The 27,642-nt window shown below is 44.1% G+C and overlaps 1 protein-coding gene across 1 annotated transcript in view; it reads left to right on the forward strand.

Moving 5' to 3' along the window:
* Window positions 1–268: 268 nt before the first annotated feature.
* Window positions 269–27,642, forward strand: part of LOC126455582 (Krueppel-like factor 3) — a 205,409-nt gene continuing 178,035 nt past the window's right edge. Inside the window, exon 1 of the mRNA XM_050091338.1 lies at window positions 269–393. The gene's annotated coding sequence lies outside the window, so the exon portion shown is untranslated. The remainder of the gene's footprint in view (window positions 394–27,642) is intronic.

Here is a 27,642-nt window from a genome sequence, read left to right on the forward strand (position 1 = left end):
TTGTGTCGGTGCAGTTCGGATTCAGCCTGTGTGGTATGTAGTATGAAGTGATGACAGATAACAGACAGCCACATTTTTCCTATTTTTAGGGGGGGAGGGGATTTCGAAATAGTCTGACCTCTAGTTTACTAGTTAAGTAAATTCATTGTGATTGGTTTGCCCAAAATTTCGATACGTCTCTCCAGGAGGAGGAGAAGCTGACAGAGGCAGTTGGTGGGGACGAGGCTCGTGGACGGCCGCAGCGGCGACCGCCTGCACAGTGGTTTGGTGCTGGTGGACGCTGGACGCTATCTGCGCGCCAGCTGGTGATAGCCAAAGCGCGCCGGACCGTTTTTCCCGCTCATTCGCCTCTCGCCCGTCGGACCGCACCAGGGGAGTCGCCAGCTGTCAGAGGTGGGTCCGCACTGCACGCCGTACTTCTGCAGCCTGTCTCGTCTCCTCGCTGAGCTCTTACGTGTAGAAACGTACCGACTCAAAAGTGATGAAACGCGAATCGGCGACCGGCTGCCGAAGACTGTCCCGTGCATTTGTCTGCGTACAGCCTTGATAAAAACGTTTCCTGACACCCTACAATCCCTTCTGTGTCGATCTGACCCGCACTAAAACGTCGATCTATCCGCATATCCATGTCAAGGCAAAGTGACGTCACGTCGTCGTGTGCAGCGTTTTTACTTGCGGAAACATAGTCCCTCCGATATTTAAGATGCGCCGTAGACACTACTGACGCAGGAAACCGAAATTCTTGTGTGACATCCGATATCCAAGTGCCTTATGTAGGACCTGGAGACCCCTAGGCAGAAACTCTGGTGTGAGTCCTACCAGAGGAATGCGCTTTACACCAATTTTCGGATCAAAATACTGCAACACAGCACTTAACATCAAGATTTAAGCTGTATAAAAATTTACTGCACAGTCGTATGGTTTTAAAAAATTATAAAAATAACAGCAACTGACCTCATTAAGGCGTTAAATATGATTCATTAACAATGCTATGAAGAATTACATAAAAAAACGAATAGAGAGTGGACGCTTGTATTTTCATTTACAGAAATTGTAACTGTAGGCCGTTGGTAGAGCTATAACTATTGAGAACAAAAAAATATTGTTATACATTTGCATCTGAAATTTTTTTTTTAAATTCGTTTTGGATTTCTATCTTCAGTTCTTACGGTGGTCACGCGACCTTGCTATGACGCCACAAGTACGTGACTACGAATCTTTACACATCTTGTACGTTTCCAGCAATACCTCACTAACGATGAAAATTATCTGAAAATGGTTTTCTCCAGCTTCACCAGCTCAGTAATATGTGTATGGTGACAGAAAGTAAAAATAATTATGGTTTGAGGCATATTTATGAAATGAGGAATGGAAGAAAGTGACGACCCTTCAAACTGCGAAAATTTCGTTAGCCATTCTTTTAAATGTCTTAGTAATTTTGCCAACTGAAGTTGGCGTTTGACGGGCGCTACTGGGAATCTGACGCGAGGGAGCGCGCGGTTTTGGTAGTGTTATGTTAGCAGCTGAAAAATTCAGCCGAATAAGCCCTTACAAAATAAATGGAAATGAAATGAAAGTGACGGTATGGCGTTATTGGCCAGCAGACTCCGTCTGGGGCTCTCGGCCGTCTGGTGAAGTCTTCCTATTTGACGCCACTTCGGCATCATGGCGCGTCGATGAAGATGAAATGTTTAGGTCAACAAAAACACTCAGTTCCCGTGCGAAGAAAATCTCCGACCCGGCCGGAAATTGAAACCGGGACCCTGCGTTGCAGAGGCAGCCGCGCTAATCATCAGATAAATATTTTATTTTATTTTAAACTTCTGTCTTGCGGATCCCTAGGCTCCACGCTTGATATCCATGTGTTCGTTACACAACTGTCTGCAACAGACTGCTCACCGACTTTCCTCGTCTTAGTACATACTTAACAGCAACAGATGCTATAGTAAGATAGTCGTCTCTACAGTTTCCGATAATTCGGGGTTGATACTTCTACGAGCCACAGTAATGCCATACGACCGCAACTGGCTGAGACGGCAGACTACTGTACTTCGTTCATAATGTCCACAGCTCGTCGCCTAATGATGCCGGCACGGTAACTCAGCGTGTTCGGTCAGAGGGTTAGCTGCCCTCTGTAATAAAAAAAAACTGAGTTAATGGATCAACGACGAAGTGAAACGGGCGTCTTACGATGTCCGCCCCGAGCAGATGCAATGAACGAAAAAACGAACAAAATGAGATAAAAGAAGGTGGCTAGCGTTGCTACCTGTGGATCACGGAGTCCCGGGTTCGATTCCCGGCCGGGTTGAGGATTTTCTCTCCCCGGGGCCTGGATGTTTGTGTTGCCCTTATCATTCCGTCGTCATTCATGAAAGTAGCTAGACTGAACTGTGTACAGATTGGGAATGTGTACGGGTGCTGACGGCCGCGCAGTTGAGATCCCCACAAACCAAGCATCATCATACTTTGTTCATAATAAGAATAAACCTGATGTAAACAAACACAATCACAATGATTGGTCAGCAGCCGTAGCTGTCGTACACTGCTGTTGTTCCGCTCTTGAAAGTAGTTCCAAATTACGTATTAGATATCTTATTACTATGTCGCTGTAAAAGAACCTTTAAGATATTCTGACATATTAACAACCATCAACGTTTTGCTTAACCATACTTGAGCTACCTAATTCTTATTTCAAAAATCGTTTACAGTCACAATCTATGTAAACGCTACTTGTGCTGTGATTTTCTCGCCGTTCACACGTACTATGAAAATAGATGACATAGCTTCCGGCTTCGTAGTGAAACGCGCACGGAACACCATTATTGGCAAGAAACAAGTTTTTCTTAATGTTTTTCATAAGATTACAGAGAAAAATCAATTTTCACTTTTTCGAGAAACACTGTGTACTAAACTTACGAAAATTTATATTTGTTAAATGCATGGCGTTAACGGTAGCGTCTAGGAATCATGAACATGTATGCTAGTGGACGGCGGTTCTAAATTCGTTGTAATTAACAGGTTTTTTCGGTTTGAATACCTAAATCACTTAAAAACGAAATTCATCAAATATATGTTAATTAACTGATATTTAACATCATTTTTCAAGGAAAAAAACATCTTATAGATTCTAATTGCGCATCGCACACAAAATTCTGGCTGTCACTGCAAATGTACGTTCTTAATTATCGATATTTTATTAAAAATGGTTAAAGATTGTTGAAATTAAGAAAACATTATAGAATTAAATTTTTTGGAGAAAAATGAAAAATCAAATGCTCTTTACTTGAATATGTCCGTTGTTTTGTAGGAGAGAGATGGTTTCACACGAACCAAGTGATAAGCGTCGTAGAAACAATGAATACAAATTTTGCGGCGTCGAGCACACTGTACAAATGCTTCGTTTTTATAGTTGTCATCGTAACACTGCAATCTGAACCTAACAGAATTGATCTGGAGCCAAATTAAGGAATTTGTCGCGAAAAATAACATGACGTTTAAGCTGCCATAAATACTGGAACTAACGCACGAAGCTTTGTGACACGTCTCTGCCGAACGATTGCGAAATGCAGAATAGCACGTCATAAAAGAGGAGGAGGAGATGTCGATTTTTTGGTGGCTTGGGTATCTGTTGCTGATCGCCTCGTTATCAACGTAGCAGTACTGAAATGTACCGTGTTTCTCGGAGTCCGATATGGAAGAAGTTTAGTGATTACCAGACAACTGACTGTAACACCTTCAGTGGCTTCAATATTTAACTATATGGGCAATCAACAGTGTGTTTTTACGCCACACGTAGCTCATGCAGAAAAATTAACCTTGTTAATGTCAGGAATTTTCATCACTCTTGTTTTTAGCTAAGGTCGAGAGCATGTTATGTTTTCCGTCCAGTCATCAAAGAAGCGCATCGCCTGAGTTTTGCCATATATTATTTCCTTCTGTTTAAAAATTAAATGACATTCAAGAGCTATATTGTTCCTCTGGTCGTCTCTTTTTACGTCTTTACTGCAACTGTTCACATCCCTGAAGGTTAGCTGGATCACTTGCCTGGCCAGTGCTGTCCAGATTAAATGCGCCAATAAAGCTGTTGCCATGTATCATCGCTGTGCCGATGTACACGTAACGCACAGCATAAAACGTACCCTCTTTACCGTACTTGACTGTACTTGAGACATCTTGTCTTCTGCTCCACGGGAAACTAAAGCCAATGAGGTTCCAGCAATCGCGGAAGAATACATAGTGTAATGTTTACATGAGGTTTATTCTTATGATGAACGGAGTACTACAATCTACCTGCACTATGTTCGAGCCTCGTTATTTTGCTTTTTAGGGTTCCGTGCCTCAACTGGTATAAACGGAACACTTATAGCATCGCTCTGTTGTCCGTCCGTCCGTCCGACCGACCGTTCGTCTCTGTTTCTGTCTGTCCGACTGTTACAAACGATTTTTCTCAGGAACGGCTGTACGTATCAATTTGAAATTGTGTCGCAAACTGAACTATAAGGTCTCCTGGTGGTGTCGAAAATTGAAATTTCTAAGTCAGTGCACTCAAAAAATAGGTTATTTATCTCATATATTTTAATACTAGCAAACTCGCTGATCAAAACCTTTAGGGAACTCCCCATTGAATTTAATTTGGCAAAAAGGAAGGTTTCACAGCACAACCAAAGGAAACAATCCGAAAATTGTAAATCTGTAATTATATCACACAATTTTTTTTTGTTATTTCTTATCTGACCTCTGTCTGTTCGTCCGTCTATTAAGACCCCTTCTTCTCAGAAACGGGTAGACGTATCAAGCTGAAATATATGTCGCATACCGAGACCTATCCTCCCCTGGCGGTATAATTAACCTTAGCTTCCAAGTCAACTCAGTCAAAATGTACGGCCATTTATGTCATATCTTTTGATGCAAACGCACTTCTCAAAACCTATAGGGTACTTCTCGTTGATCTACAATTATGAAATTTGGCAAGTAGGTAGGTTTCACAGCACAAATAAAGGGAAAAATTCTAATATTTTTAATTTGTAGTTATATCACCCCTCGGGCATGGGTGTGTATGTTTGTCCTTAGGATAATTTAGGTTAAGTAGTGTGTAAGCTTAGCAGTTAAGTCCCGTAAGATTTCACACACATTTGAACAACAAAAATATTTCTTTTGTCGCTAATCATCCGACGTCAAACTTGAAACTGAAACAATCAGTAGTCCTGCATTCAGGTTGACTGGGTCGCAATGGTAAAAGTCAAACATCAGGCAAGGAATGACTTTATTGTTCATGTGGCGCGTTCCGGAATTTATCCATCGTCAGTATCTAGCAGCGATTACTGCATGTGCATGTGGCGCTTCAACTTGTATGTGAAAGAAACATTCGCAGGCTAGCCAGACATCAGATATCCAGGAGCTATTATTGGCACATTGGTATATCGCTTCAACTTGTACGTGAAACAAACATTCGTTATATCTACGTGCAGTAATCGCTCCTGGATATCTGATGATGAATAAATTCCGTAACGCGTCATATGAGCAATAAAGTCATTCCTTGCATGATCTCTGACTTCTACCATTGCGACTCAATCAGCCTGCATGCAGAACTACCGATTATTATAATAAAAAAAAAATCGCCTGCCACCTGCATGACTTTATGTCTCGTTTTATTATTGAACTTAAAACTTTCTTGATACTCTTGGAATAGCTGGGATCGATATCTTGTCAGTATCAATGTCGATAACAGGCAAAAATGGTCCAGATTCTCGATTTCCTTAATGGATGAAGCGTCTATATACATAACTGTGTTTGTATGGAACCTCAGTGCGCGCGTCCTACTCACACCTGGCCAATCTTTTTTTTTTTTAATCTTCCAACGAATATCTGTATCGCTATAACGAAACATGTTTCTTCAGAAAGGAACAATACTAATAAAAACAGCGTTACATTCGAGATACAATAAGGCATCGTGACACATTTGTGTCTGCCTTCTGACGAATGATTTTGTAGCTAAGTCAAAAACTTCCCTGAAATAATTGCAGAATGTTTCTGCATTGTTGCAGGGCTATACACAAATATCAACTCGAAAACATTTCATTACTCGTCACTCCCTCGCATTGTGTCAGCTGACACCTCCTTTATTCGTACCTATGCTGACATACGCTTGGTTTGTGTCGAAAAGTTTCTGAAGGGGCCGTTACCCTTAAATATTAATGAGCCATTACTGCAATTAAAATACGCTTAACAAATGTGACATCCATAGAATTGCTTGCCTGTACAAATTTTTTATGCTCTTCTGATAAGTACCAAACCGAATGCCGTTGCTCTACACATGAGGTCGAAGAATTATAAGTGTAGTGATTTAACTGCGATAACTATTCAATAAGCGTAACGAGATATCAAATAAATAAATGTTCACTTCATCGCATTTCCTTATTACCTCAATGATACCTTGCCACGAATGTACCGCTATGACTATCATTACTACACACACCAAAAAAATGTTTTGCATCACCCCGATTCCCAGAACTCCTTATGATAGACATTGACTGTGGATATTGTATCACAGACACAGTCCCTTTGACTTTTCAGAGATGTCACTAAAACCGCCCAAAGATGTAAACAACCATGCATGAGCAGCGCCTGTTACACTGACGGGATCGGACAGCCGATAAATTCCAATCATTTCACCAGGAAGCAGGCACACGGCTAGACGGTCAGTACCGCGGTTCGATCGCATCCGCATTGTTACTTTGTGCCAGGAAGGGCTCTCAACCAGGGAAGAGTCCAGGCGTCTCGGAGTGAACCAAAGCGATGTTGTTCTGACATGTATGAGATAGAGAGAGGAATTGTCGATGACATGCCTCGCTCATGCCGCCCAAAGGCTACTACTGCAGTGGATGACCGCTACCTACGGATTATGGCTCGGAGGAATCCTGACAGCAACGCCACCATGTTGAATATTGCTTTTCGTGCAGCCACAGGACGTCGTGTTACTACTCAAACTGTACGCAATAGGCTGCATGATGCGCAACTTCACTCCCGACGGCCATGGCGATGTCCATCTTTGCAATCACGACGCCATACAGAGCGGTAAAGATGGGCCCAACAACCTGCCGAATGGACTGTTCAGGATTGTCATCACGTTCTCTTCACCGATGAGTGTCGCATATGCTTTCAAACGGACAATCGTCGGAGACGTGTTTGGAGGCAATCCGGTCAGGCTGAACCCCTTAGACACACTGTCCAGCGAGTGCAGCAAGGTGGAGGTTCCCTGCTGTTTTAGGGTGGCATTATGTGGGGCCGACGTACGCCGCTGCTGGTCATGGAAGACGCCGTAACGGCTGTACGATAAATGAATGCAATCCTCCTACCGATAGTGCAACCATATCGGCAGCATATTGGCGTGGCATTCGTCTTCATGGACGACAGTTCGCGGTCCCATTGTGCACATCTTGTGAATGACTTCCTTCAGCATAGCGACATCGCTCGACTAGCGTGGCCAGCATGTTCTCCAGACATCACCCTATCGAACGTGCCTAGGATAGTTTGAAAAGGGCTGTTTATGGACGACGTTACCCACCAACCACTCTGAGGGATCTACGCCGAATCGCCGTTGAGGAGAGGGACAATCTGGACCAACAGTGCCTTGATGAACTTCTGGATAGTATGCCACGACGACTACAGTTATGCATCAATGCAAGAGGACGTGCTACTGGGTATTAGAGGCACTGGTGTGTACAGCAATCTGGACCACCTCATTTGAAGGTCTCACTGTATAGTGGTACAACATGCAATGTGTGGATTTTATGAGCAATAAAAAGAGCGTAAATGATGTTTATGTTGGTCTCTATTCCAATTTTCTGTACAGGTTTCTGATCTCTCGGAACCGAGGTGATGAAAAACTGTTTTTGGAAATCTGGAAATTTGTGGTAAGATCTTATCGGACCAAACGGCTGATATCATCGGTCCCTAAGCTTACACAGTACTTAATTTAACACAAACTGACTTACGCTAAGGACAACACACACACCCATTCCCCAGGCAGGACTCGAACCTCCGACGGGGGAAACCGCACGGACCGTGACAAGGCGCCCCAGACCGCGCTGTTACCCCGCACGGCCATCCTTTTTCTTTTTTTATATGTGTATAATTTTATTTTTACGTGGGGCCACAACCTCCAAAATTTGCCTAGTAGCGTTTTGAAATACCAGCGGACCTGGATTTAAACTCTCAAACTAAATGAGGGCATACGATTTAATAAGAAATACATGCAGAATACAGTGCTTGAAAGTAACTCAAGCGTCGAAATCGGCCGGCCGCATAATTAATAAACAATATTACAGCCTACTACGAACCATGATTTCCTTTACAAAATTATCTTTGTTACAAGGGGCGATCCAAAAGTTACCGTTCGAAGGCCGTACAATCCAGGATCAGCGTGCCAATGATGCAAAATCGCCTGAGCATTGAAACACTCATCTCACCGACGCGCTAGCTTGAAAATACCCGTCTGGTAGAACTTCGTGTCCTGCTGTGTGAGGAAGTCTGTAACTGCCTGCTGCGCGTCCCAGTCCGACAGGAATCGTTGATGCTTTAGGGCCTTTTCTAAGGGACTGAAGGGGTGATAATCACATGGGTTGAGATCAAGACCATGGGGCGGGTGCTCGATGTCTCCTACTTGAATTGGCGTTAAGTTCTGCGTTACGACACTTGCGATGTGGGAACGTGCGTTATCGTGAAGCAGCACCACCACTAGTCGCACCGTTCCACACCCGTGGTTTTCGTCAGACATGCTGCTCCACACACATTCTTCATTCACCGATGGATTACTGGTGTTTGACCCTCGGCAGCCTGGAGAAGAATAACAGCGCTTTGCTCCTGTTTGAACGCATTTGGTAATAACGTCGCCATAGTTTACATTAACACATTTACCGCACGCACGTCGGGAAGACGCCTAGCACAACACTAATCCCTTGCCTACATATCGGTGCTTACATACACGCGTCGGAGTTGCGCTATGTTGCATATATGCTCCAGCAACGCCCTCAAACGGGAAGTTTTGATCGCCCTTACACACACATCAAAAAAATTATTGCATCACCTCGGTTCCGAGAGTTCCGGAACCTGTACAAAAATTGGAATAGAGATCAAAATAAACACCATTTCCGCCATTTTTATTGCTCATGAAAATCACACATTGCATGTTGTACACCATACACGTCCTCTTGCATTGATGCATAACTATATTCGTCGTGGCATACTATCCATAAGTTCATCAAGGCACTGTTGGTCCAGATTGTCCCTCTCCTCAACGGCGATTCGGCGTAGATCCCTCAGAGTGGTTGGTGGGTAACGTCGTCCATAAATCTAGCCCAGGCATGTTCTATAGGGTTCATGTCTGGACAACATGCTCGCCACTCTAGTCGAGCGATGTCGCTATTCTGAAGGAAGTCATTCACAGGATGTGCACGATAGGGGCGCGAATTGTCGTCCATTACGACGAATGCCTCGCCAATATGCTGCCGATATGGTTGCACTATCGGTCGGAGAATGGCATTCAAGTACAGCCGTTACGGCGCCTTCCATGACCATCAGCGGCGTACGTCAGCCCCACATAACGTCGCACCAAAACTGCAGGGAACCTCCACCTTGCTGCACTCGCTGGACGGTGTGTCTAAGGCGTTCACCCTGACCGGGTTGCCTCCAAACACGTCTCCGACGAGTGTCTGGTTGAAGGCATATGCGACACTCATCGCTGAAGAGAACGTGATGCCAATCCTGAGCGGACCATTCGGCATGTTGTTGGGCCCATCTGTACTGCACTGCATGGTTTCGTGGTTGCAAAGATGGACATCGCCATGGACGTCGGGAGTGAAGTTGCGCATCATGCAGCCTATTGCGCACAGTTTGAGTCGTAACAAGACGTCCTGTGGCTGCTCGAAAAATATTATTCAACATGGTGTCGTTGCTGTCAGGGTTCTTCCGAGCCATAATCCGTAGGTAGCGGTTTTAGTGACACCTCTGAACAGTCAAAGGGACTGTGTCTATGATGCAATATCCACAGTCAACGTCTATATTCCGGAGTTCAGGGAACCGGGGTGATACAAAACCTTTTTTGATGTGTTTATTATTGTTCCTTTCCGAATATACACGACTCGTTGTATCGATGCATATATTTGATGGAAAATTATGGAAAAAAGGAAAAATTATGAGGGTCGAACAAGATGTACTACAGTTGTGCGAAAGATGAGGAAAAGGGTGAACCGTTGCGTGTACGCGTCTCCTGTCTCCGCAGCCCCTGGACGCGGTATTCGGGCGACACACGCCGCATATCTTCGAATGGAACAACCGTTTCTGCGATATTTGGCTACTCACTTTACACGAGCCCATTCAGGCTTAGAGAAGTAATAAAGTTTTCAGCTTTTATCGAAACTGGATACATCTGCTGCGAGGTTCGCAGCGTATTCGATGACACACATGAGCTGTTAAAAATGTAAAACGATTGCTACTACAAAACTTTATGAAGCATTCTTGACTGGAGCACGGTGATCAGTATAAAATGCTAAACGTCATTTAAAACACTCTCGATCGCGTTTTCAGATCTCTTATTTATTAGCAACCAGTTTCGGCCCTTTCCTCAGACAATCTTCAGGCTTATCACCGCCATTATGGCTGCTGGTGATGGCAGACAGAGCGAGGAGATCCGTAGAATTACTGTTGTCACTGCTCAGAAACATTTATAGCATAATAATTATATTAATCCATCACAGCATTATATTGTACCACACACCTTAGTACAGCACGTCTATAAATTCAAAAAGCATTCGGTATCTGCTAACAAGGTCGCACCTGTTCCATCTACTTCCCCACGATATCAATAAAGCACATTTTCTCAAATTCTACACATATGAACAGTAAATAAATGATTATAAAGCTTTCCTGCAGAGTACAGAAAAGTCCAGATAATAACATTTTACCTTTTCTTTCTCTTTGGTTTTTATCTCAGAGTCCGACGTACTTTTGTACGTTGAATGTCCGCTGTAGGCGAGCATTCTAATTTTAATGTCCACTCTTCTTTCTCTCTTATAGCATAGATAACGTGTTTAGATGCAGTTGTATACTATCTAATAGCCAGATAATGGTGGTCGCTGTAGAGATTTGAGAAACCTCCGAAAGCCAAAATCAGGATGGTTGGAATACGATCGGAACCCGAATGTTCTTGAATCCATTATGCTACATCGGTCCATCAGATTTAGTCCAACTGACTGTAGACAACCAAGACTAGATGTCACTGTGTTTGTTTGGAAATATGTAAATAGGAACAGCAAGAGCAAACACTATCGACGTTGACAACGTAGCAAATATCAGATTCTCTACAGGTTCAAACAGAGAGCGGTCTTAGTCAAGGCAACTCACTCACTCGCTGTCGATCTAATTTTATTGAACTACATCGACATTTTCAGAGCTGAAAGGCGACGGTTACAGGTATATGCTACATCTGCGGTTCACAATGTTTTGTAATGCAGTATCCGAGACAGTTACAGGCAGAAGAGCTGACGCAATGTAACTGTAACAGTACGACATTGATGACTAGGAAGGTCTGTCGATCTTAGTCTTTTTTCTTTTTTTTCTCCTAGTAATAGCTGTAAAAATGACAAAAACTTCTGGACTACGGTTGCTTATTTATCGGAACAAAACATGTAGTATTAAACGCACAAAAATTTCTCAGTTCACTCGCCGCGTCAAATTCGGATAAAATTCCAAGCTTTCGATGATACCCACCATCATCTTCTTCAGTGACTAAAACTGGCTGTCGCGAACTGTTTTTATTTATTTATTGTCATTTCATCCCCCTCGCCCCATATGGGCACGGGGTGGGCTGTCAGCAGATACAATTTACCTCTCTTCAGCCACATGAGAGAAAAATAAAAAAAATATATTAAAGTTGGACAAGGCAGTCGACCAAAGAGACGTTTTGCACAATAAAAAGACAGATCTTCAGCCTGCATAAGGTAAAATATAGAAGGTTGATTCGGCAATTAATTAAATTATAGACATAGATGAATGGAAAATGAGTGTCGCAGGCAAAGATATTAAAACTGATAGACAGTTACACAAAGTAAAACGGAAAGGCCGATGTGTTACTAATTAGAAGAGATACATAGTTGAGTGAAGAGATGAGTGGATGTAGACCGCCAGGGAAAAGACTTTCATGCGAACGTAGCATTTATAGTTAGTGCATGGGAGGGGGTTTGTGTGGGTGGTTGTTTGGAGGAGGGATTGGGGAAGAATGGAGAGGAATGCAGTTCCGAACCAAGACTTAGAAACTGGGTGGAGAGGATTGGAGGGGAAGAGCGCCCTGTCATATGGTGTGTGGTAGGGATCTCCTAGATCTGGTAGGGTGGGTGTACATCAGGGCAGTTTTCATAGTTGGGTAAGGGAAGGTGAAAAAAGTTTCGTTGGGAGAGGATGTGGAGGGTGCGGAGGTGTACTGTTGGTAGAATGTGTTGGTAGAAGTGTGGCAGAGTACCAGGAGCAGTGAGCAGGAGGGAAACTGGGGGGTTGGTAACGTAGGATATATGGAGGTGTTCAAGTTGAAAGAGCAGGCTGGAGAATTTTCTAAGTTGGTAAGTTGGTAGAGGACGCAGATGGAGGAGGGTAAATGGATCCAAAAAGCTAGGCAGAATGCATGGTATTTGAGGATCTGAAGGGTGCGATAAAAGGAGGGAGGAGCAAGAGCCCATGCGACATTGGCATAGCAGAGGATTGGTTGGATCAGGGCTTTGTAATGTGAAGGATTGTGGAAGGGTGCAATCCCCATGTTTAGCTGTTTGGTAGTTTTAGTAATTTTAATCTATTGTGAGCTTTCTGTCGAATGGTTAGTATATGGGGCTTCCATGTTAGTCAGTAATCAAGTGTTAATCCAAGGTATTTTAGTGTGTTAGTTATCTGGATAGGAAGGTTGTAAATGGTAAGGTAAAAGTCATAGGGACAGAAGCTGCTGGTGGTTTGGCCTATAATTATGGCCTGCATTTTGGTAGGGTTGATTTTGTGGAGCCACCGGTTGCACCAGGAGTTGAACTGATTGAGATGGAGCTGAAGGGATCGCTGGAATATCATCAGGATAGGATAGAGAGCAAGGAGGGTGGTGCCATCGGTATACTGGAGGGGAGGAACAGGAGGAGGGGCTTTGGCATATTGGACAGACAGGAAGGGTAAGAGGACAGAAACTTGGGGCCCACGTGCAGTAAGGCGGGAGATATGAGAGTTGGTGTTGTTGATGGTCACATAAAATGGGCGGTTAGAGAGAAAGGGGGCGTTGAGGGTGACATAATTTATGGGAAGTGCATAGGTCTGGAGCTTAAAGAGGAGCCCAGAATGTGGTACATGGTCATAAGCTTTTCAAGATCGAGGGAGACAAAAATGGTGGATTTGTGGTTAATGATTTGGTGGTATAGGAGATGAGTAAGGTACAGGAATTGGTCATCAGAGGGAAAATTGGGTTGGAAGCCACATTGACGGACAGGAGTGGGTAGGTGATGTTGTAGGTGTTTATGGATACGCTGGGATAGGTTGGACTCCAAGACTTTGCTAAACAAAGAGGTGAGGCTAATGGGATGGTCGGAAGAGGTGTCAGTGGCAGGTTTATCAGGTTTAAGGAAGAGGAGGTTTCAAGAGGTTTTCCATGGCTCAGGATAGAAACTTTTATGTAGGGTTACTTTGTAAAGGATGGCTAGGATATCCAGGTAGGAGACTGGGCTTTCTTTTGGGTGTCTGTAGGTGATGCTGTTGTGACCAGGAGCTATATTGCGTTTGTGATGGAGTACCTGTTGAATTCTTGTGTTGTCATTGGAGTACTGAGCTCTGTCCATGGGATATTCTTGAGATACTGGAAGGTAGGACTGAGAGATGAGAGGGAGGTATCGTTATGCCCGTGGACTGTCGTGAATAAGGAATAATCGAAGTAGGAGTCATTTGAGGTGGTGAAGGTGTCAGAGAGGTAGGACTCAAAGTGGTTGGCTTTGTATAGGTTGTCAGGGAGAAGATGATTATCGTGCAGGATGGAGCAGGGTTGTTGCCAGTAAGGTGGTGAAATGCCTTCCAGTACTTGGAAGAGTCTATGGGCTGTGTGGCATTGAGGTGTGTACATGTCTAGTGCCAGGTGTGGCATTTCTTTGCATTCAGCGGATTTCAGATGTGTCAGTGTAATTGTCGGCGCTGTGTAAGTATGTCTCAGTCACGGATCTGCATGAAGGATTGGTAAGGGTGGCAGGATTCATGGAGGAGTAGGAGAGCACGTGGAGGGAGTGTGTGATGGTGGGGATAGATGGGTTTCATCGAAATGTGATGAGTTATGGCATTTGAGAAGGAGGGTAGGTGGCAGCATGGTGGATGTCACGGGGGTCTTGGAAGTATAAGGGATGGCTTCCAAGTCCAGTAGCAGTGAGTCCCTTTCCTCTCCCTGTTTGGAGGAGGGAAGAGGAGTGGGTGTATGGGTAGGTTGTGTGGTGTAGGGGATGGTGGGTAGGACAGGAAGATGGTTGTTACCAATGGGGTTGAGAATTGCTGCAGTAATGCACTCAAGGATATTAGGAGAGGTGCAGGTAACATCAGGAGTGGAATTGCTTTCAAGATAGGTACGCAGTGGGAGGCGGACTATATCACCATAGAGGGAGTCAGTAAACTGATGCCAACATTGAAGTTCTGCATGAGACTGGCTATGGATGTCAAGGACAGAGGCAATAATGTAGGTTGAAACGGTATGGTCTACATGAGTGAGGAAGTCGTATGGAATGAGATGATGTGGTTGGATACAGATAGTGGCACAGGTAACAGTTATAGTTTTCAGGAAGAGAGTGAGAATAAGGTTTTCAACAGGAGTGTTGTAGAGGGGTTTTGGCTGAACAAGGAGGTTCTCGTGGTGCTTGTGGTGGTCAATAGCAACTCCACCTTGGACCATTGGGAGCAGCTTGTTCAGTGGAGGATGTATGGCAAAGTGATAATATCATGGCGTTAGAGGAAGGTTTCATTCAGGATGAAAGCATCAGTATGGTCTTGGAAGAGGGTGCAGATGGAGAGGTGTTTGTTGGCTGAGAAGGAGCGGATATCCTGGAATAGGATATTATATTACAGTTGCGCCATGAGTTAGGAAAAGAAGAGGTGGTCGGGACAAGTGGTTCAGGTGGGTTTAAACTTGCAAGGAATGTTATAAATTCCTGGCGCTTTCAGGCCAAGATCATCTTTAACGGGTCGCAACATTTCTTTTAGTTTCTGGGTGGGCGGAAGACTGATCTGATTGATAGCCTGTTTATAACTCTGCCCATCTTGCTAGATGCTGCACCGCAGAATCGAAGCCGCAGCATGTGTTGGTCCTCTTGGCTTGTTTGAACGGCATCGTGTCTTGATTTTCTCAACAGCCTCGTCTTTAAATGCTTAATGCCGGCCGCGGTGGTCTAGCGGTTCTAGGCGCGCAGTCCGGAACCGCGAGACTGCTACGGTCGCAGGTTCGAATCCTGCTTCGGGCATGGCTGTGTTTGATGTCCTTAGGTTAGTTAGGTTTAAGTAGTTCTAAGTTCTAGGGGACTGATTACCACAGATGTTAAGTCCCATAGTGCTCAGAGCCATTTGAACCATTTTTTAAATGCTTAATCTCCGAGCTGAGGTGATCCCCCTCCGAAATAGTTCTGGTTCTGGGTGGTGAAAGCTACGCCAGTTGAGATACAGATCGGTAATCTTCGATTTTCTGTACACAAAACGGCTGGGTCATCTGTCTGATTTCCGTTCGATCAACACATCTAAGAAAGGTAACTTCCCAGCCTTCTCCACCACCACTGACAAGATTGCGTTGGGATGTATGACATTCAAATGATCAAGAACGGCTGCAGCGCTTCAGAGCCATGCGGATAGATTAAAAATGTGTCAAGATACCTGAGGAAGCAAGATGGCTGGAAGGGACCACTGTTATTAGCTATATCTGGCATTAAGTGTATCTGTGTTCCTTCCTTTTTTTTGGCAAATCCTGAAATGTCGTTTACCTCTGATTCGAAGATTACTTTTGTCAACACAATGTGTGTAGTAGCGAATTATAACTTCAGCACTTCTCATTAAATTAGTAACGACATAACACATCGTGGTAGCTCATCTGCGGACGAAGTGGCTAAACGTTAGAAGCTCTTAAAGCTAAAAATTCTTTTAGCTTGGAACATAAAGAACTCGATTAAGTTGTATTCATAAAAATCATTATAAACATCTGAACGAATATCAGACGTCGCCATTTCTCGGTTTTAATTTGTGGTAAGGTAGCTGCAGTAAAAATGAAGTGATCGTGTGGCAATGATGGCCGGGAGGCCCCAATCGGGGAAGTTCGGCCGCCGGGTTGCAAGTCTTATTTCAGGTGACGCCACATTGGGCGACTTGTGCGTGGGTGGTAATGAGGTGATGATGCGCACACACAACACCCAATCCACGAGTGGAGAAAAATCTCCAACCCCCCCGGGAATCGAACCTGGACCCGCTGATGGTAGATAAACACGTTACCACTCAGCTAAGCAGGCGGACAAAGTTGCAGTGTTTCTGTCGAAGAAGCTGCAGCCACACTGCTATTCTCGTTAGTAGCAATATATACTTAGCTTTATGCCTGCATTTATGGCAACACGCGTAACTATAACGTAAGAGTGGATACCAGAGACTGCTTAACCTTATTAAACTCATATTTTCCGTTCTCAAATACCAACACCAACGGTGAAACTTCCTGGCAGATTAAAACTGTGTGCCCGACCGAGACTCGAACTCGGGACCTTTGCCTTTCGCGGGCAAGTGCTCTACCAACTGAGCTACCGAAGCACGACTCACGACCGGTACTCACAGCTTTACTTCTGCCAGTACCTCGTCTCCTACCTTCCAAACTTTACAGAAGCTCTCCTGCGAACCTTGCAGAACTAGCACTCCCGAAAGAATGGATATGGAGGAGACATGGCTTAGCTACAGCCTGGGGGATGTTTCCGGAATGAGATTTTCACTCTGCTGCGGAGTGTGCGCTGATATGAAACTTCCTGGCAGATTAAAACTGTGTGCCCGACCGAGACTCGAACTCGGGACCTTTGCCTTTCGCGGGCAAGTGCTCTACCAACTGAGCTACCGAAGCACGACTCACGACCGGTACTCACAGCTTTACTTCTGCCAGTACCTCGTCTCCTACCTTCCAAGCTTTACAGAAGCTCTCCTGCGAACCTTGCAGAACTAGCACTCCCGAAAGAATGGATATGCGGAGACATGGCTTAGCCACAGCCTGGAGAGCTTCTGTAAAGTTTGGAAGGTAGGAGACGAGGTACTGGCAGAAGTAAAGCTGTGAGTACCGGTCGTGAGTCGTGCTTCGGTAGCTCAGTTGGTAGAGCACTTGCCCGCGAAAGGCAAAGGTCCCGAGTTCGAGTCTCGGTCGGGCACACAGTTTTAATCTGCCAGGAAGTTTCATATCAGCGCACACTCCGCTGCAGAGTGAAAATCTCATTCTGGAACACCAACGGTGTTTCATTCAGGCCACAAATTTTGGAGTTCGCGTAACTATGGCATCTATATCACACTCCTCAAGCCATCTAATGGTGTGCGGCAGAGGGCAGTTCTGGTACTATTAACTGATTCCCCCTACCCTGTTCCATTCGCGAATGGTGCGTGGGAAGAACGATTGTCGGTAAGCCTCTGTACTGGCTCTAATTTCTAAAATTTTCTCTCCGTAGTCATTACGCGAGCTGCATGTGGGAGGAAGTAATATACTGTCCGACTCTCCCTGGAATGTGCGTCGAATTTAAATAGGAAACCTCTCCGTGATGCACGACGCCTCTCTTGTAATGACTGTCAATAGAGTTTGTTGAGATGTCGGTAACGCTCTCGAACCGACTAAACGATCCCGTGACGAAACGCGCCGCTCTTATTTTGGAGCTTCTCTATCTCGTCTGTCAGTCCTACCTGGTATGGACCCCACATTGATGAACAGCACTCAAGAATTGGTCGTACAAGTGCCTTAGAGTTACATTTCCTTAATATTCTTCCTCTGAATCTCGGTGTGGCATCTGGTTTTGCTACCATTGTTTTATGTGATAATTCTCTTAAGGTCGCTCTCGACAGTCACTCATAGATATTTTACTGCAGGTACTGTTTCCAGCACTTTTTCATCAATAGTGTAGATGCGCAATATGTTACATTTCTTTACTTCAGGGTCAACTGCGAGAACATGCACCATTCATCAATTCTCTTCTGGTCATTCTGCAAATCGAAACTGTCTTCTGACATTGCTAATCTGTTATAGACAACTGCACCATTCGCGAACAGTCATAAAGAGCACCCGACGCTTTCTACTAGATCATTAATATACAGGGTGGTTATAATTAAAGTTAAACTTTCAAATCGCTGCATAAATTACACCACTTGTCAGAATGACATCAGATTGCAACGGAATATTATCGGAGAATGGGAAGAACGTATGGCAAAAGAAAAAAATTTGTGTGAAACTTGATCAATAGATGGCGCTGTATGTGCACGATCATTGAAGTTGGTATAAACACGCCGGGTACATGGCATTTCCTCCTTTCGCGCCTGCGACGTTCGCCATGACTCTCAACGCAGGATCGCGCTCTGCTTGTAAAGCTTTACCACAAGAATGATGACTGTGCACACATCGCTCTGCAGAAGTTCCGGACACTGAAGGATTCGAAAAATGGCGTTGGTCCGATGACGACTGCCGTGGGTCTGAAGAAAATGGTTCGGAAATTCGAAAAGACGGTTCTTTTGGTGTGCAACATGGTAGAGGGAGTAAACAAATTGATTCGACATCAGTGGAAGCAGTGGCCACAACAATGCAGGAGGAGACGAGTGGTGGTGTGCAAACGTGTAGTGCATGGAGAATTTCCCAAACATTTGACATACCCGTGAGCACAGTGCGTAAAATCCTACGAAACATCCTTCTTTGTTATCCATTCAAAATTACCCATGTGCACGACTTGCTGTTGACCAGTCGGCAAGAGAGATCTTTGTTTTAGAATTTCTTGCTCGCATGGAAGTGGACAATGAGTGGCTGTGGAAGATTTTGTGGACGGACGAAGCCCACTTCCATCTCAGAGGATATGGCAACAAACAGAATTGTCGAATATGGGCAACGGAAAATCCACACGCAAATCAACCAGTACCACTTCATCCTGAAAAGGTCACTGTGTGGTGCGGGTTTACGTCATCATTTATCATAGGGCCATATTTTTTTCGAAGAAACAGGTGCTTCCAGTCCTGTTAGCTTTACCGTCACTGGTAAGCGCTATGAGTGTCTTTTCCGCAACCACGTCATTCCAGCTCTCCAACAGCGTGTATGGGATCATTTCTATGCAAGATGGCGCACCTCTGCACACTGCAAATCCAGTTAAGTAGCTGCCGAAGCACCATTTCGGAAATGCTAGAATTATCAGCTGCCATTTTTCCTTCAGCCTGGCCGTCCCGATCACTTGATCCCAATTCGTGTGACTTCTGACTGTGGGGCTATCTGAAAAATGTTGTGTTCAGGGTTGCGATTGCAAACTTAGCTACATTGAAGGCAGTTTGGATTTATGGTATTGCCCCTCTTCCCAGTCATCCATCGCTATTTTACATTACATCCTTAATAATGACATTATTAATAATGTGTATAAGATTTTTACGTGACCTGTTCTCATATAGGCTCGAACCTTCAGCCCTTGACTGCCGCTATATTCTCCGTCGGGGCTAAGATTATCTGCTCCTTTCTGTGGGTCAACTCAGCCTGCCGAAACTGCCTGTAACATAATGATGATATGACGTGTGACGTCACAAATGTGCAAGAAAATAGAGAACATAGTGATAATATTTCTTCTGCACCTCTAGCAATTTTTGGAATGTAGGTTGTAGTGGCAGAACGAACTGTAGCGTAGTCTGAAGTCTATGTTAAGTCTGAAGGTAATAGTTTGGTTGTGAGTTGGTGAAGCCAACAAACGTGAATACGAAATTTTTAATTGTGGTGACACACTGGTCTGTAGCGTAACCTGACGTCTAGATTAGGTTGAAAGGTGTAGTTCGGTAACAAGATGGCGGAGAGGTACTTTACGTTTCAACTAACTCCTCATGCCTGTGTTTCACAGACTGGGCGTGTAGACATAAAAGCCACTGTTTGGGCTTGGTCACCTGCTTTCATAAGTTCCATCGACAACGTTTATTCACACGTACCACCAGCGAATGGAGTAAGAATACAGGGATATGATAGTTGTACACTAAGTACCCTTCACCATACACCGTATAGGTGTGGATGAACTTGTGTTCTATGGTCTGGAAGCCTTGGCTAGCCACGCTTTGTATCTGTGCTCACAATGTCAGCTGCGTTAACATGAAGTTCATAAAGTACTTTTTTTCATTAGACTCATATATTGTGGATGAGTGAGACTGATAATCAACATTCGACCATTTTCTCGCTCCGTCGAACTACGGACGTGTCGAATACGTGTCTAGAGACGCCCTAAACGGCAGCAGGATACCAACTTGACTGTCATCCACCATATGGCCAGGCAATCCAAAGTGATGGTCTGGGGTGCCATTTACTTTGATAGCAGGATTCTTTTAGTCGTCATCAGCAGCACCCGAACAGCAGAGCGGTAAATTGGCGATATGCTACGCCCCGTTTTGTTACCTTTCATGGCAATCCATCCTGGGCTTATATTTCAGCAAGATAATTCCCGGCCCCACACAATGAAAGCCTCTACTGCTTGTCTCCGTGCTTGCCGAACCCTACCTTGACCAGCAAGGTCGCCGGACCTTTCCCCAGCTGAGGACGTTTGTGAGCATTATGTGCAGAACTCTCGAACCAGCTCATCTATTGGACAGAATTTGGCATTATTTTCGTCAGAAGCATATGCAACAACACTGTCAATCAGTACCAAGCCGAATATCTGCTTGGATATGGGCCAGAGGTGGACCAAAACCTTATTAACTTGCTCAATTTGTGAAGCTCTTTCTCTTGAATAAATCATCCAATTTTTCTGAAATTCTACCCATTTGTTTGTCTGCATATCTATATCACAGCTATCGATTTCCGTTCCTTTCCTTCGTGGTGCATTCTTTTCCGTTTTTGTCTTAGAGTGTATTTTCATGTTTAACTTCACTCATTTACACCGCTGTCTGGTTCTTATTTTGTTTTCACTGTCAATGATGCTACTCCAGGCGGGTGTAAAAATGAATTTGCGCAACGGAAAATAATAAACGCTAAAATGATGATTTGGTCCTGTCTGACTAACCCCTGAAGCAGATCTTACGATCTCTTAATGCTCTTTTTACATACAAATTAATCTAAACGTAAATGAATGATGAAGGCAACCAATACTACTAAATGATAAACGTTGTTGTTCAGTATATATCTATTACAGATTAAAATCAACCCTTTAAGTATAATTGTCTATATTTCCTAACTAAAATTATTAATAAATTGCCCAACTCTGCCCCTTATTATTACTTCGCGGTCTAATATCACAAACGGGAAATGACTGACTTCATCTACGTACCAAACACCTGAAGACACTACTTTCAAAGGTGGTCTGCGGTGGTGTAGAACCTCAGTGGAAATAACTAACGTGATCACTGCTGGTTAGCTTTAAAGCCCTAATAAGCCGAAGCAATTTGCCATATCACCGTATGTACTGCGCCTGGTGCGTCGAAGAGATGGTTCTCGTACTGGTCTGTGACGATGGAAGAACTCCAGCCACAAATAAACTCTTTCAAACACTAGGATGGCAGAAGACGGTCCTCTGACTAGTATACTCTAATACTGTCTTTTCCTCTCTGTGTTCTACAGACGAGAAACGCGAACTCCCAGCCACAAAGACGGAGTTCAGATAACGTCTCAAAATAAGTAAAGGCAGCTCAATTACTAAAAGCTGCGTACTCAACGACAACTTCCAACCCAGAGGTGAAATCCAGACTCGTATAGGTTCGCAACAGTACAGTGCCTAACTGTTCTAAGTATAAATTCTCCTGAGAGCCAAGACAGCAAGTCCGTCCGTACCAACATAGCTGATACCGAGCGACTGTCACACGCGGCCGCTCACAACGGAAGACTCGTCTCTCCACCGCTGACTTCCCAGCAAGGCTCGGCTCCCCACCCTCGTAATTCCGAAAACGAATCATATTCCCGAAACCACGGAATATTCTCCCTCTCTACAGATTCTTACGAACGCCGACCAACCATATTTTAGTATTTTGTCGTCCAGCGCGGAAAGTTTGCGAGTAGAAACCTATACTCGTACAATGGTACGCTTCTGAGTAAAAATCCTTGGAAATAACCCAGCCAACGTGGTTTCCAAGGCGCCGCTTCTTCGTTCCTCTCACCTGCGTCCAATATTTGCAGAGTTCCCGGTTATCCCTGCGGTCCTGCTACAATAGCGGCCGGCCATCACCCTGTTGTGCTCCAGAGCTCAGGTGCCACGACGTCCGTCTAGCTACTTCCTGTTCTTAAGCAAGACCAACACCTGAGCGGGCCTTCCACCCAGAGCTTGAGTTCTGCCTGCCGTTTCATCTCCACTGATGTTCCAACCTCTACTAGTATAGGCAATCATTCATTACGCCGTGGTGATAATAAAGACAATCCGTCACCTTTCGTGCAATAAGCGTTAACAATTATTTACAAGGCGTACGTGACAATGTCGCTCTCCTTTAAATATTCATATATACAATGTACAACCTATTAAATAATACCTAATTGTGGTTGTAGTTCACGGCGAAGTAAGGTGCGAAATTATAGCCACCTTCCAACTGCAGCTTCATTGTTTGTTATTTTGTGTTCTTTCTTTTTTTCCCTTCTTAGTTATACGTTTGCATCATTTGAGAGCATGCTGTTAGACTGTTTAGCAAAAAAATAGACCATGCAGGGAAACTTCTGCATTGTTGGATAATTAATAAATGTTGTGGTCTTCAGTCCAGAGACTGTTTTGATGCAGCTCACCATGCTACTCTATACTGTGCAAGCTTCTTCATCTCCCAGTACCTACTGCAACCTACATCCTTCTGAATCTGTTTAGTGTGTTCATCTCTTGGTCTCCCTCTACGATTTTTACCCTCCACGCTGCCCTCCAATACTAAATTGGTGATACCTTGATGCCTCAGAATATGCCCTACCAACCGATCCCTTCTTCTAGTCAAGTTGTGCCACAAACTCCTCTTCTATTCAATACCTCCTCATTAGTTATGTGATCTACTCATCTAATCTTCAGCATTCTTCTGTAGCACCACATTTCGAAAGCTTCTATTCTCTTCTTGTCCAAACTGTTTATCGTCCTCGTTTCACTTTCATATATGGCCACACTCCATACAAATACTTTCAGAAATGACTTCCTGACACTTAAATCTATACTCGATGTCAACAAATTTCTCTTCTTGAGAAACGCTTTCCTTGCCCTTGCCATTGCCAGTCTACATTTTATATCCTCTCTACTTCGATCATCATCAGTTATTTTGCTCCCCAAATAGCAAAACTCCTTTACTACTTCAAGTGTCTCATTTCCTAATCTAATTCCGGCAGCATCACCTGATTTACTTCGACTACATTCCATGATCCTCGTTTTGCTTTCGTTGATGTTCATCTTATATCCTCCTTTCAAGACACTGTCCATTCCATTCAACTGCTCTTCCAGGTCCTTTGCTGTCTCTGACAGAATTACAATGTCATCGGCGAACCTCAAAGTTTTTATTTCTTTTCCATGGATTTTAATACCTACTCCGTATTTTTCTTTTGTTTCCTTTACTGCTTGCTCAATATACAGATCGAATAACATCGGGGAGAGGTTGCAACCCTGTCTCACTCCCTTACCAACCACTGCTTCCCTTTCATGCCCCTCAACTATTATAACTGCCATCTGGTTTCTGTACAAATTGTAAATAGCCTTTCACTCCCTGTATTTTACCCCTGCGATCTTCAGAATTTGAGAGAGAGTATTTCAGTCAACATTGTCAAAAGCTTTCTCTGAGTCTACAAATGCTAGAAACGTAGGTTTACCTTTCCTTAATCTATTTTCTAAGATGAGTCGCAGGGTCAGTGTTACCTCACGTGTTCCAACATTTCTACGGAATCCAAACTAATCTTCCCCGACGTCGGCTTCTACCAGTTTTTCCATTCGTCTGTAAAGAATTCGTGTTAGTATTTTGTAGCCTTTGTTTATTAAACTGATAGTTCGGTAATTTTCACATCTGTCAACACCTGCTTTCCTTGGGATTGGAATTATTATATTCTTCTTGCAGTCTGAGGGTATTTCGCCCGTCTCATACATCTTGCTAACTAGTTAGGCCTGGCTCTCCCAAGTCTGTCAGTAGTTCTAATGGGATGTTGCCTACTCCTGGGGCCTTGTTTCGACTTAGATCTTTCTTCCGTGCTCTGTCAAACTCTTCACGTAGTATCACATCTCCTATTTCATCTTCATCTACAGTCTCTGCCAATTAATAAATAGGAAACTATATTTATGCCTTTTTAATGAGTTCCAGATCCGATAAAAATTGCTGGCCCTAGTAAATGCAGTTCTATCTTAACTACTTTCCGAGCGAACACTGCGGAAGGAAATACCATCGGTGGACATTTGGAGTCTGGTACCTAGCAAAAGGCCATTTCTCACAGCGACACATAAAATTACACGTCTTGAATGGATCGATCGATACAGAGTCTACACAGCAGCTGATTGCAGGCGTATAGTGAAATTCGATGAGTCGAAATTTGGTCTCTTTCCAAATGATGCAAGGCGTTTCTTGTACCGACAGCCCAATGATGCGTTTAACCTGTCCTGTGTGGGAACTGTAGGTGAGTCCGCAGCTCGTGGTCGTGCGGTAGCGTTCTCGCTTCCCGCGCCCTGGTTCCCGGGTTCGATTCCCGGCGGGGTCAGGGATTTTCTCTGCCTCGTGATGACTGGGTGTTGTGTGATGTCCTTAGTTTAGTTAGGTTTAAGTAGTTCTAAGTTCTAGGGGACTGATGACCAATAATGTTAAGTCCCACAGTGCTCAGAGCCAGCCAACTGGAGGTGATTCTCTCGTACCATAACTTGGGCCAACATTCAGGCTATCGTGAACGTGAAACTTGGTGTTTACTTCAACATTTTCGATGACTAAGTATTGTTCTTTCTATACACCTTCATGGTGAGTATGTTGTGAACACTGCAGGATTTAAAGATGACAACAGCTGTCGTGACAGGGTTGCGTAAGTACGTTCCCAGTTCTACGAAGATTCAGACACTCTATCGCACAATGGCTAGCCCGCTAAATCACCGAACTTACGAAGGTGGTTTGATGAGTCTGGTACATCTACATCTACATCTACATCTACGTGGATACTCTGCAAATCGCGTTTAAGTGCCTGGCAGAGGTTTCATCGAGCCACCTACACAATTCTCTATTATTCCAATCTCGTATAGCGCGCGGAAAGACTGAACACCTATATGCTTCCGTACGATCTTTCCCTTCCCTTATTTTATCGTGGTGATCGTTTCTCCCTATGTAGGTCGGTGTCAACAAAATATTTTCGCATTCGGAGGGGAAAGTTGGTGATTGGAATTTCGTGAGAAGATTCCGTCGCAACGAAAAACGCCTTTTAATGATGTCCAGCCCAAATCCTGTATCATTTCAGAGCCACTTTCTCCCATATTTCAAGATAATACAAAACGTGGCAATAAGCAAAACAAAAAAAAAATTGATTCGTAAACACCTTACCTTACTTCTCGACATACTCACCTGGGGGACACACACTTGGCCAGCGATCCTCCAGCTTTTTTATCCCATCGGAAAAATAGGTTCTATGAAGCTCTGCAAAATACTTATTGACTGCAACTATCACTTCCTCATTTGATGAAAATTTCTTCCCAGAAAGCGAGAGTTTCAAATTGGGCAACGGGAAGAAGTCACTTCGGACTAATTCATTCGACTAGGGTGGATGAGGAACCTGTTCAAAGCCAGTTCATGCACTTTCTTCATTGTCATTGCTGATGTTTGGGATGGAGCAGTGTCCTCATGAAGGAGCATTTGAGTGCCAACCTTGGTCTTTTTCCAGCCAACGCAAGTTCAAACGATCCAGCAATGAAGTATAAATGGGTCCAGTTATGGTTCTGCATAGTAGTAGTCTATGAGGATTATTCCTTGGGAATCCCAAAAAACAGTGGCCATCACCTTACCAGCTGATAAGCGATCTTTGCGTTCTTCGGTGCACTTTCACCAGCCTTTTTCCATTGTTTTGAGTGCCGTTTTCACTATCTTGCGTATTGATGAATCCAGGTCATCAGTCACAAATCGGCACAAAAAGTTTTGTGGATTGCGATGAAACATTGCCGGACTTTTGTTGAAATGTTGTGCCGGATGCGCTTTTGATCTATTGTGAGCAATCGCTAAACGCACTTTGCACACCACCTTCATAACCAATTTTCTGTGCTGGACATTATGCACTCGCTCAGTTGAGACGCCTGCAGTCTCAGCAATTTCACGAATCTTTATTCGGTAGCGTTGCATTGCCACATCATTCATTTGTCAATAACCTCAACTGGACGGCAGGTGTTCGCTTCGTCTTCGGTGCTTGTCCGACCACGATTGAATTCATTAATCCAAATGTAAATGGTCTTCAGTGGTGGTGCAGAGTCCGCGTGGGCTTCACCCAGTTCTGTTTTGATTTGTGCGGCAGTCCAACCCTTCAAATGACAATGTTTAAGAACAGCTCGAAACTCGGTTTTCTCCATTTTCAGTCGCAGTCGACACGCGGACCAATTCGGACGACTGTAAACAATGAACTGTATGCTGGACATTGTTGAAATTATTTATACGATCCTTGGAGCAATTAAGCTTACCAACCATGACGATGCAAAAAAAGTCCCGTTATTGATGGAAATTTACCAGACTTATAAACCACCCCTGTAGTACCACAGAAAGTGTTTGGAACTATCTGGAACAACAGCTGAAATATAGCGATCAACATCGTTTCAGTTCAGTAGCTCTGTGGGGCCTAATCATCGGTCAGTGGCTTCCGCTGACTATTGCAACCTGAAGCGAATTGTGGACTCTCTTCCTCACCGAACTGATGCCATTATCAAAGCTAGAGGCAGTGTTAGACGTTATTAGCGTGACGTCTCCTGGAGGTAATTGACTACGAGGTCGTGCTGAAAAGCAATGCCTCCGGTTTTTTTTTTTATTCTGTTCTCAATACAGGTTGAGGTATTACGCGTCTTGTATATTACTCAGTCGACTTTCCCGCTTCGCTGACGCAAGCTATAACCCTCTGCCGCAAGAAGGCTCCGAATTATAGCGTGTAATGTGGCGGTGTGTGATGTAACTATGTCTATGCGTGAGAAATGGATCCTCATAAACTGAAAGTACGAATTCAAAGAGTTCGTCCGCACATGGCGCACCCTCTCCTTCAACACGACGCTGCTAGACCACACACGAGCGCTGCGACATCCCTTGGGTTCTCTGACAGCGATCAACCTTCATACTGTCCCGATTTGGCCCCATTCGATTTTCATCTGTTTCCAAAACTTAAATAACACTGCAGAGGAGTTCAAAAAATGGTTCAAATGGCTCTGAGCACTATGGGACTTAACATTTGAGGTCATCAGTCCCCTAGAACTTAGAACTACTTAAACCTAACTAACCTAAGGACATCAA

The sequence above is a fragment of the Schistocerca serialis genome, chromosome 2 (genome assembly GCF_023864345.2).
Source record: "Schistocerca serialis cubense isolate TAMUIC-IGC-003099 chromosome 2, iqSchSeri2.2, whole genome shotgun sequence".
NCBI lineage: Eukaryota > Metazoa > Arthropoda > Insecta > Orthoptera > Acrididae > Schistocerca > Schistocerca serialis.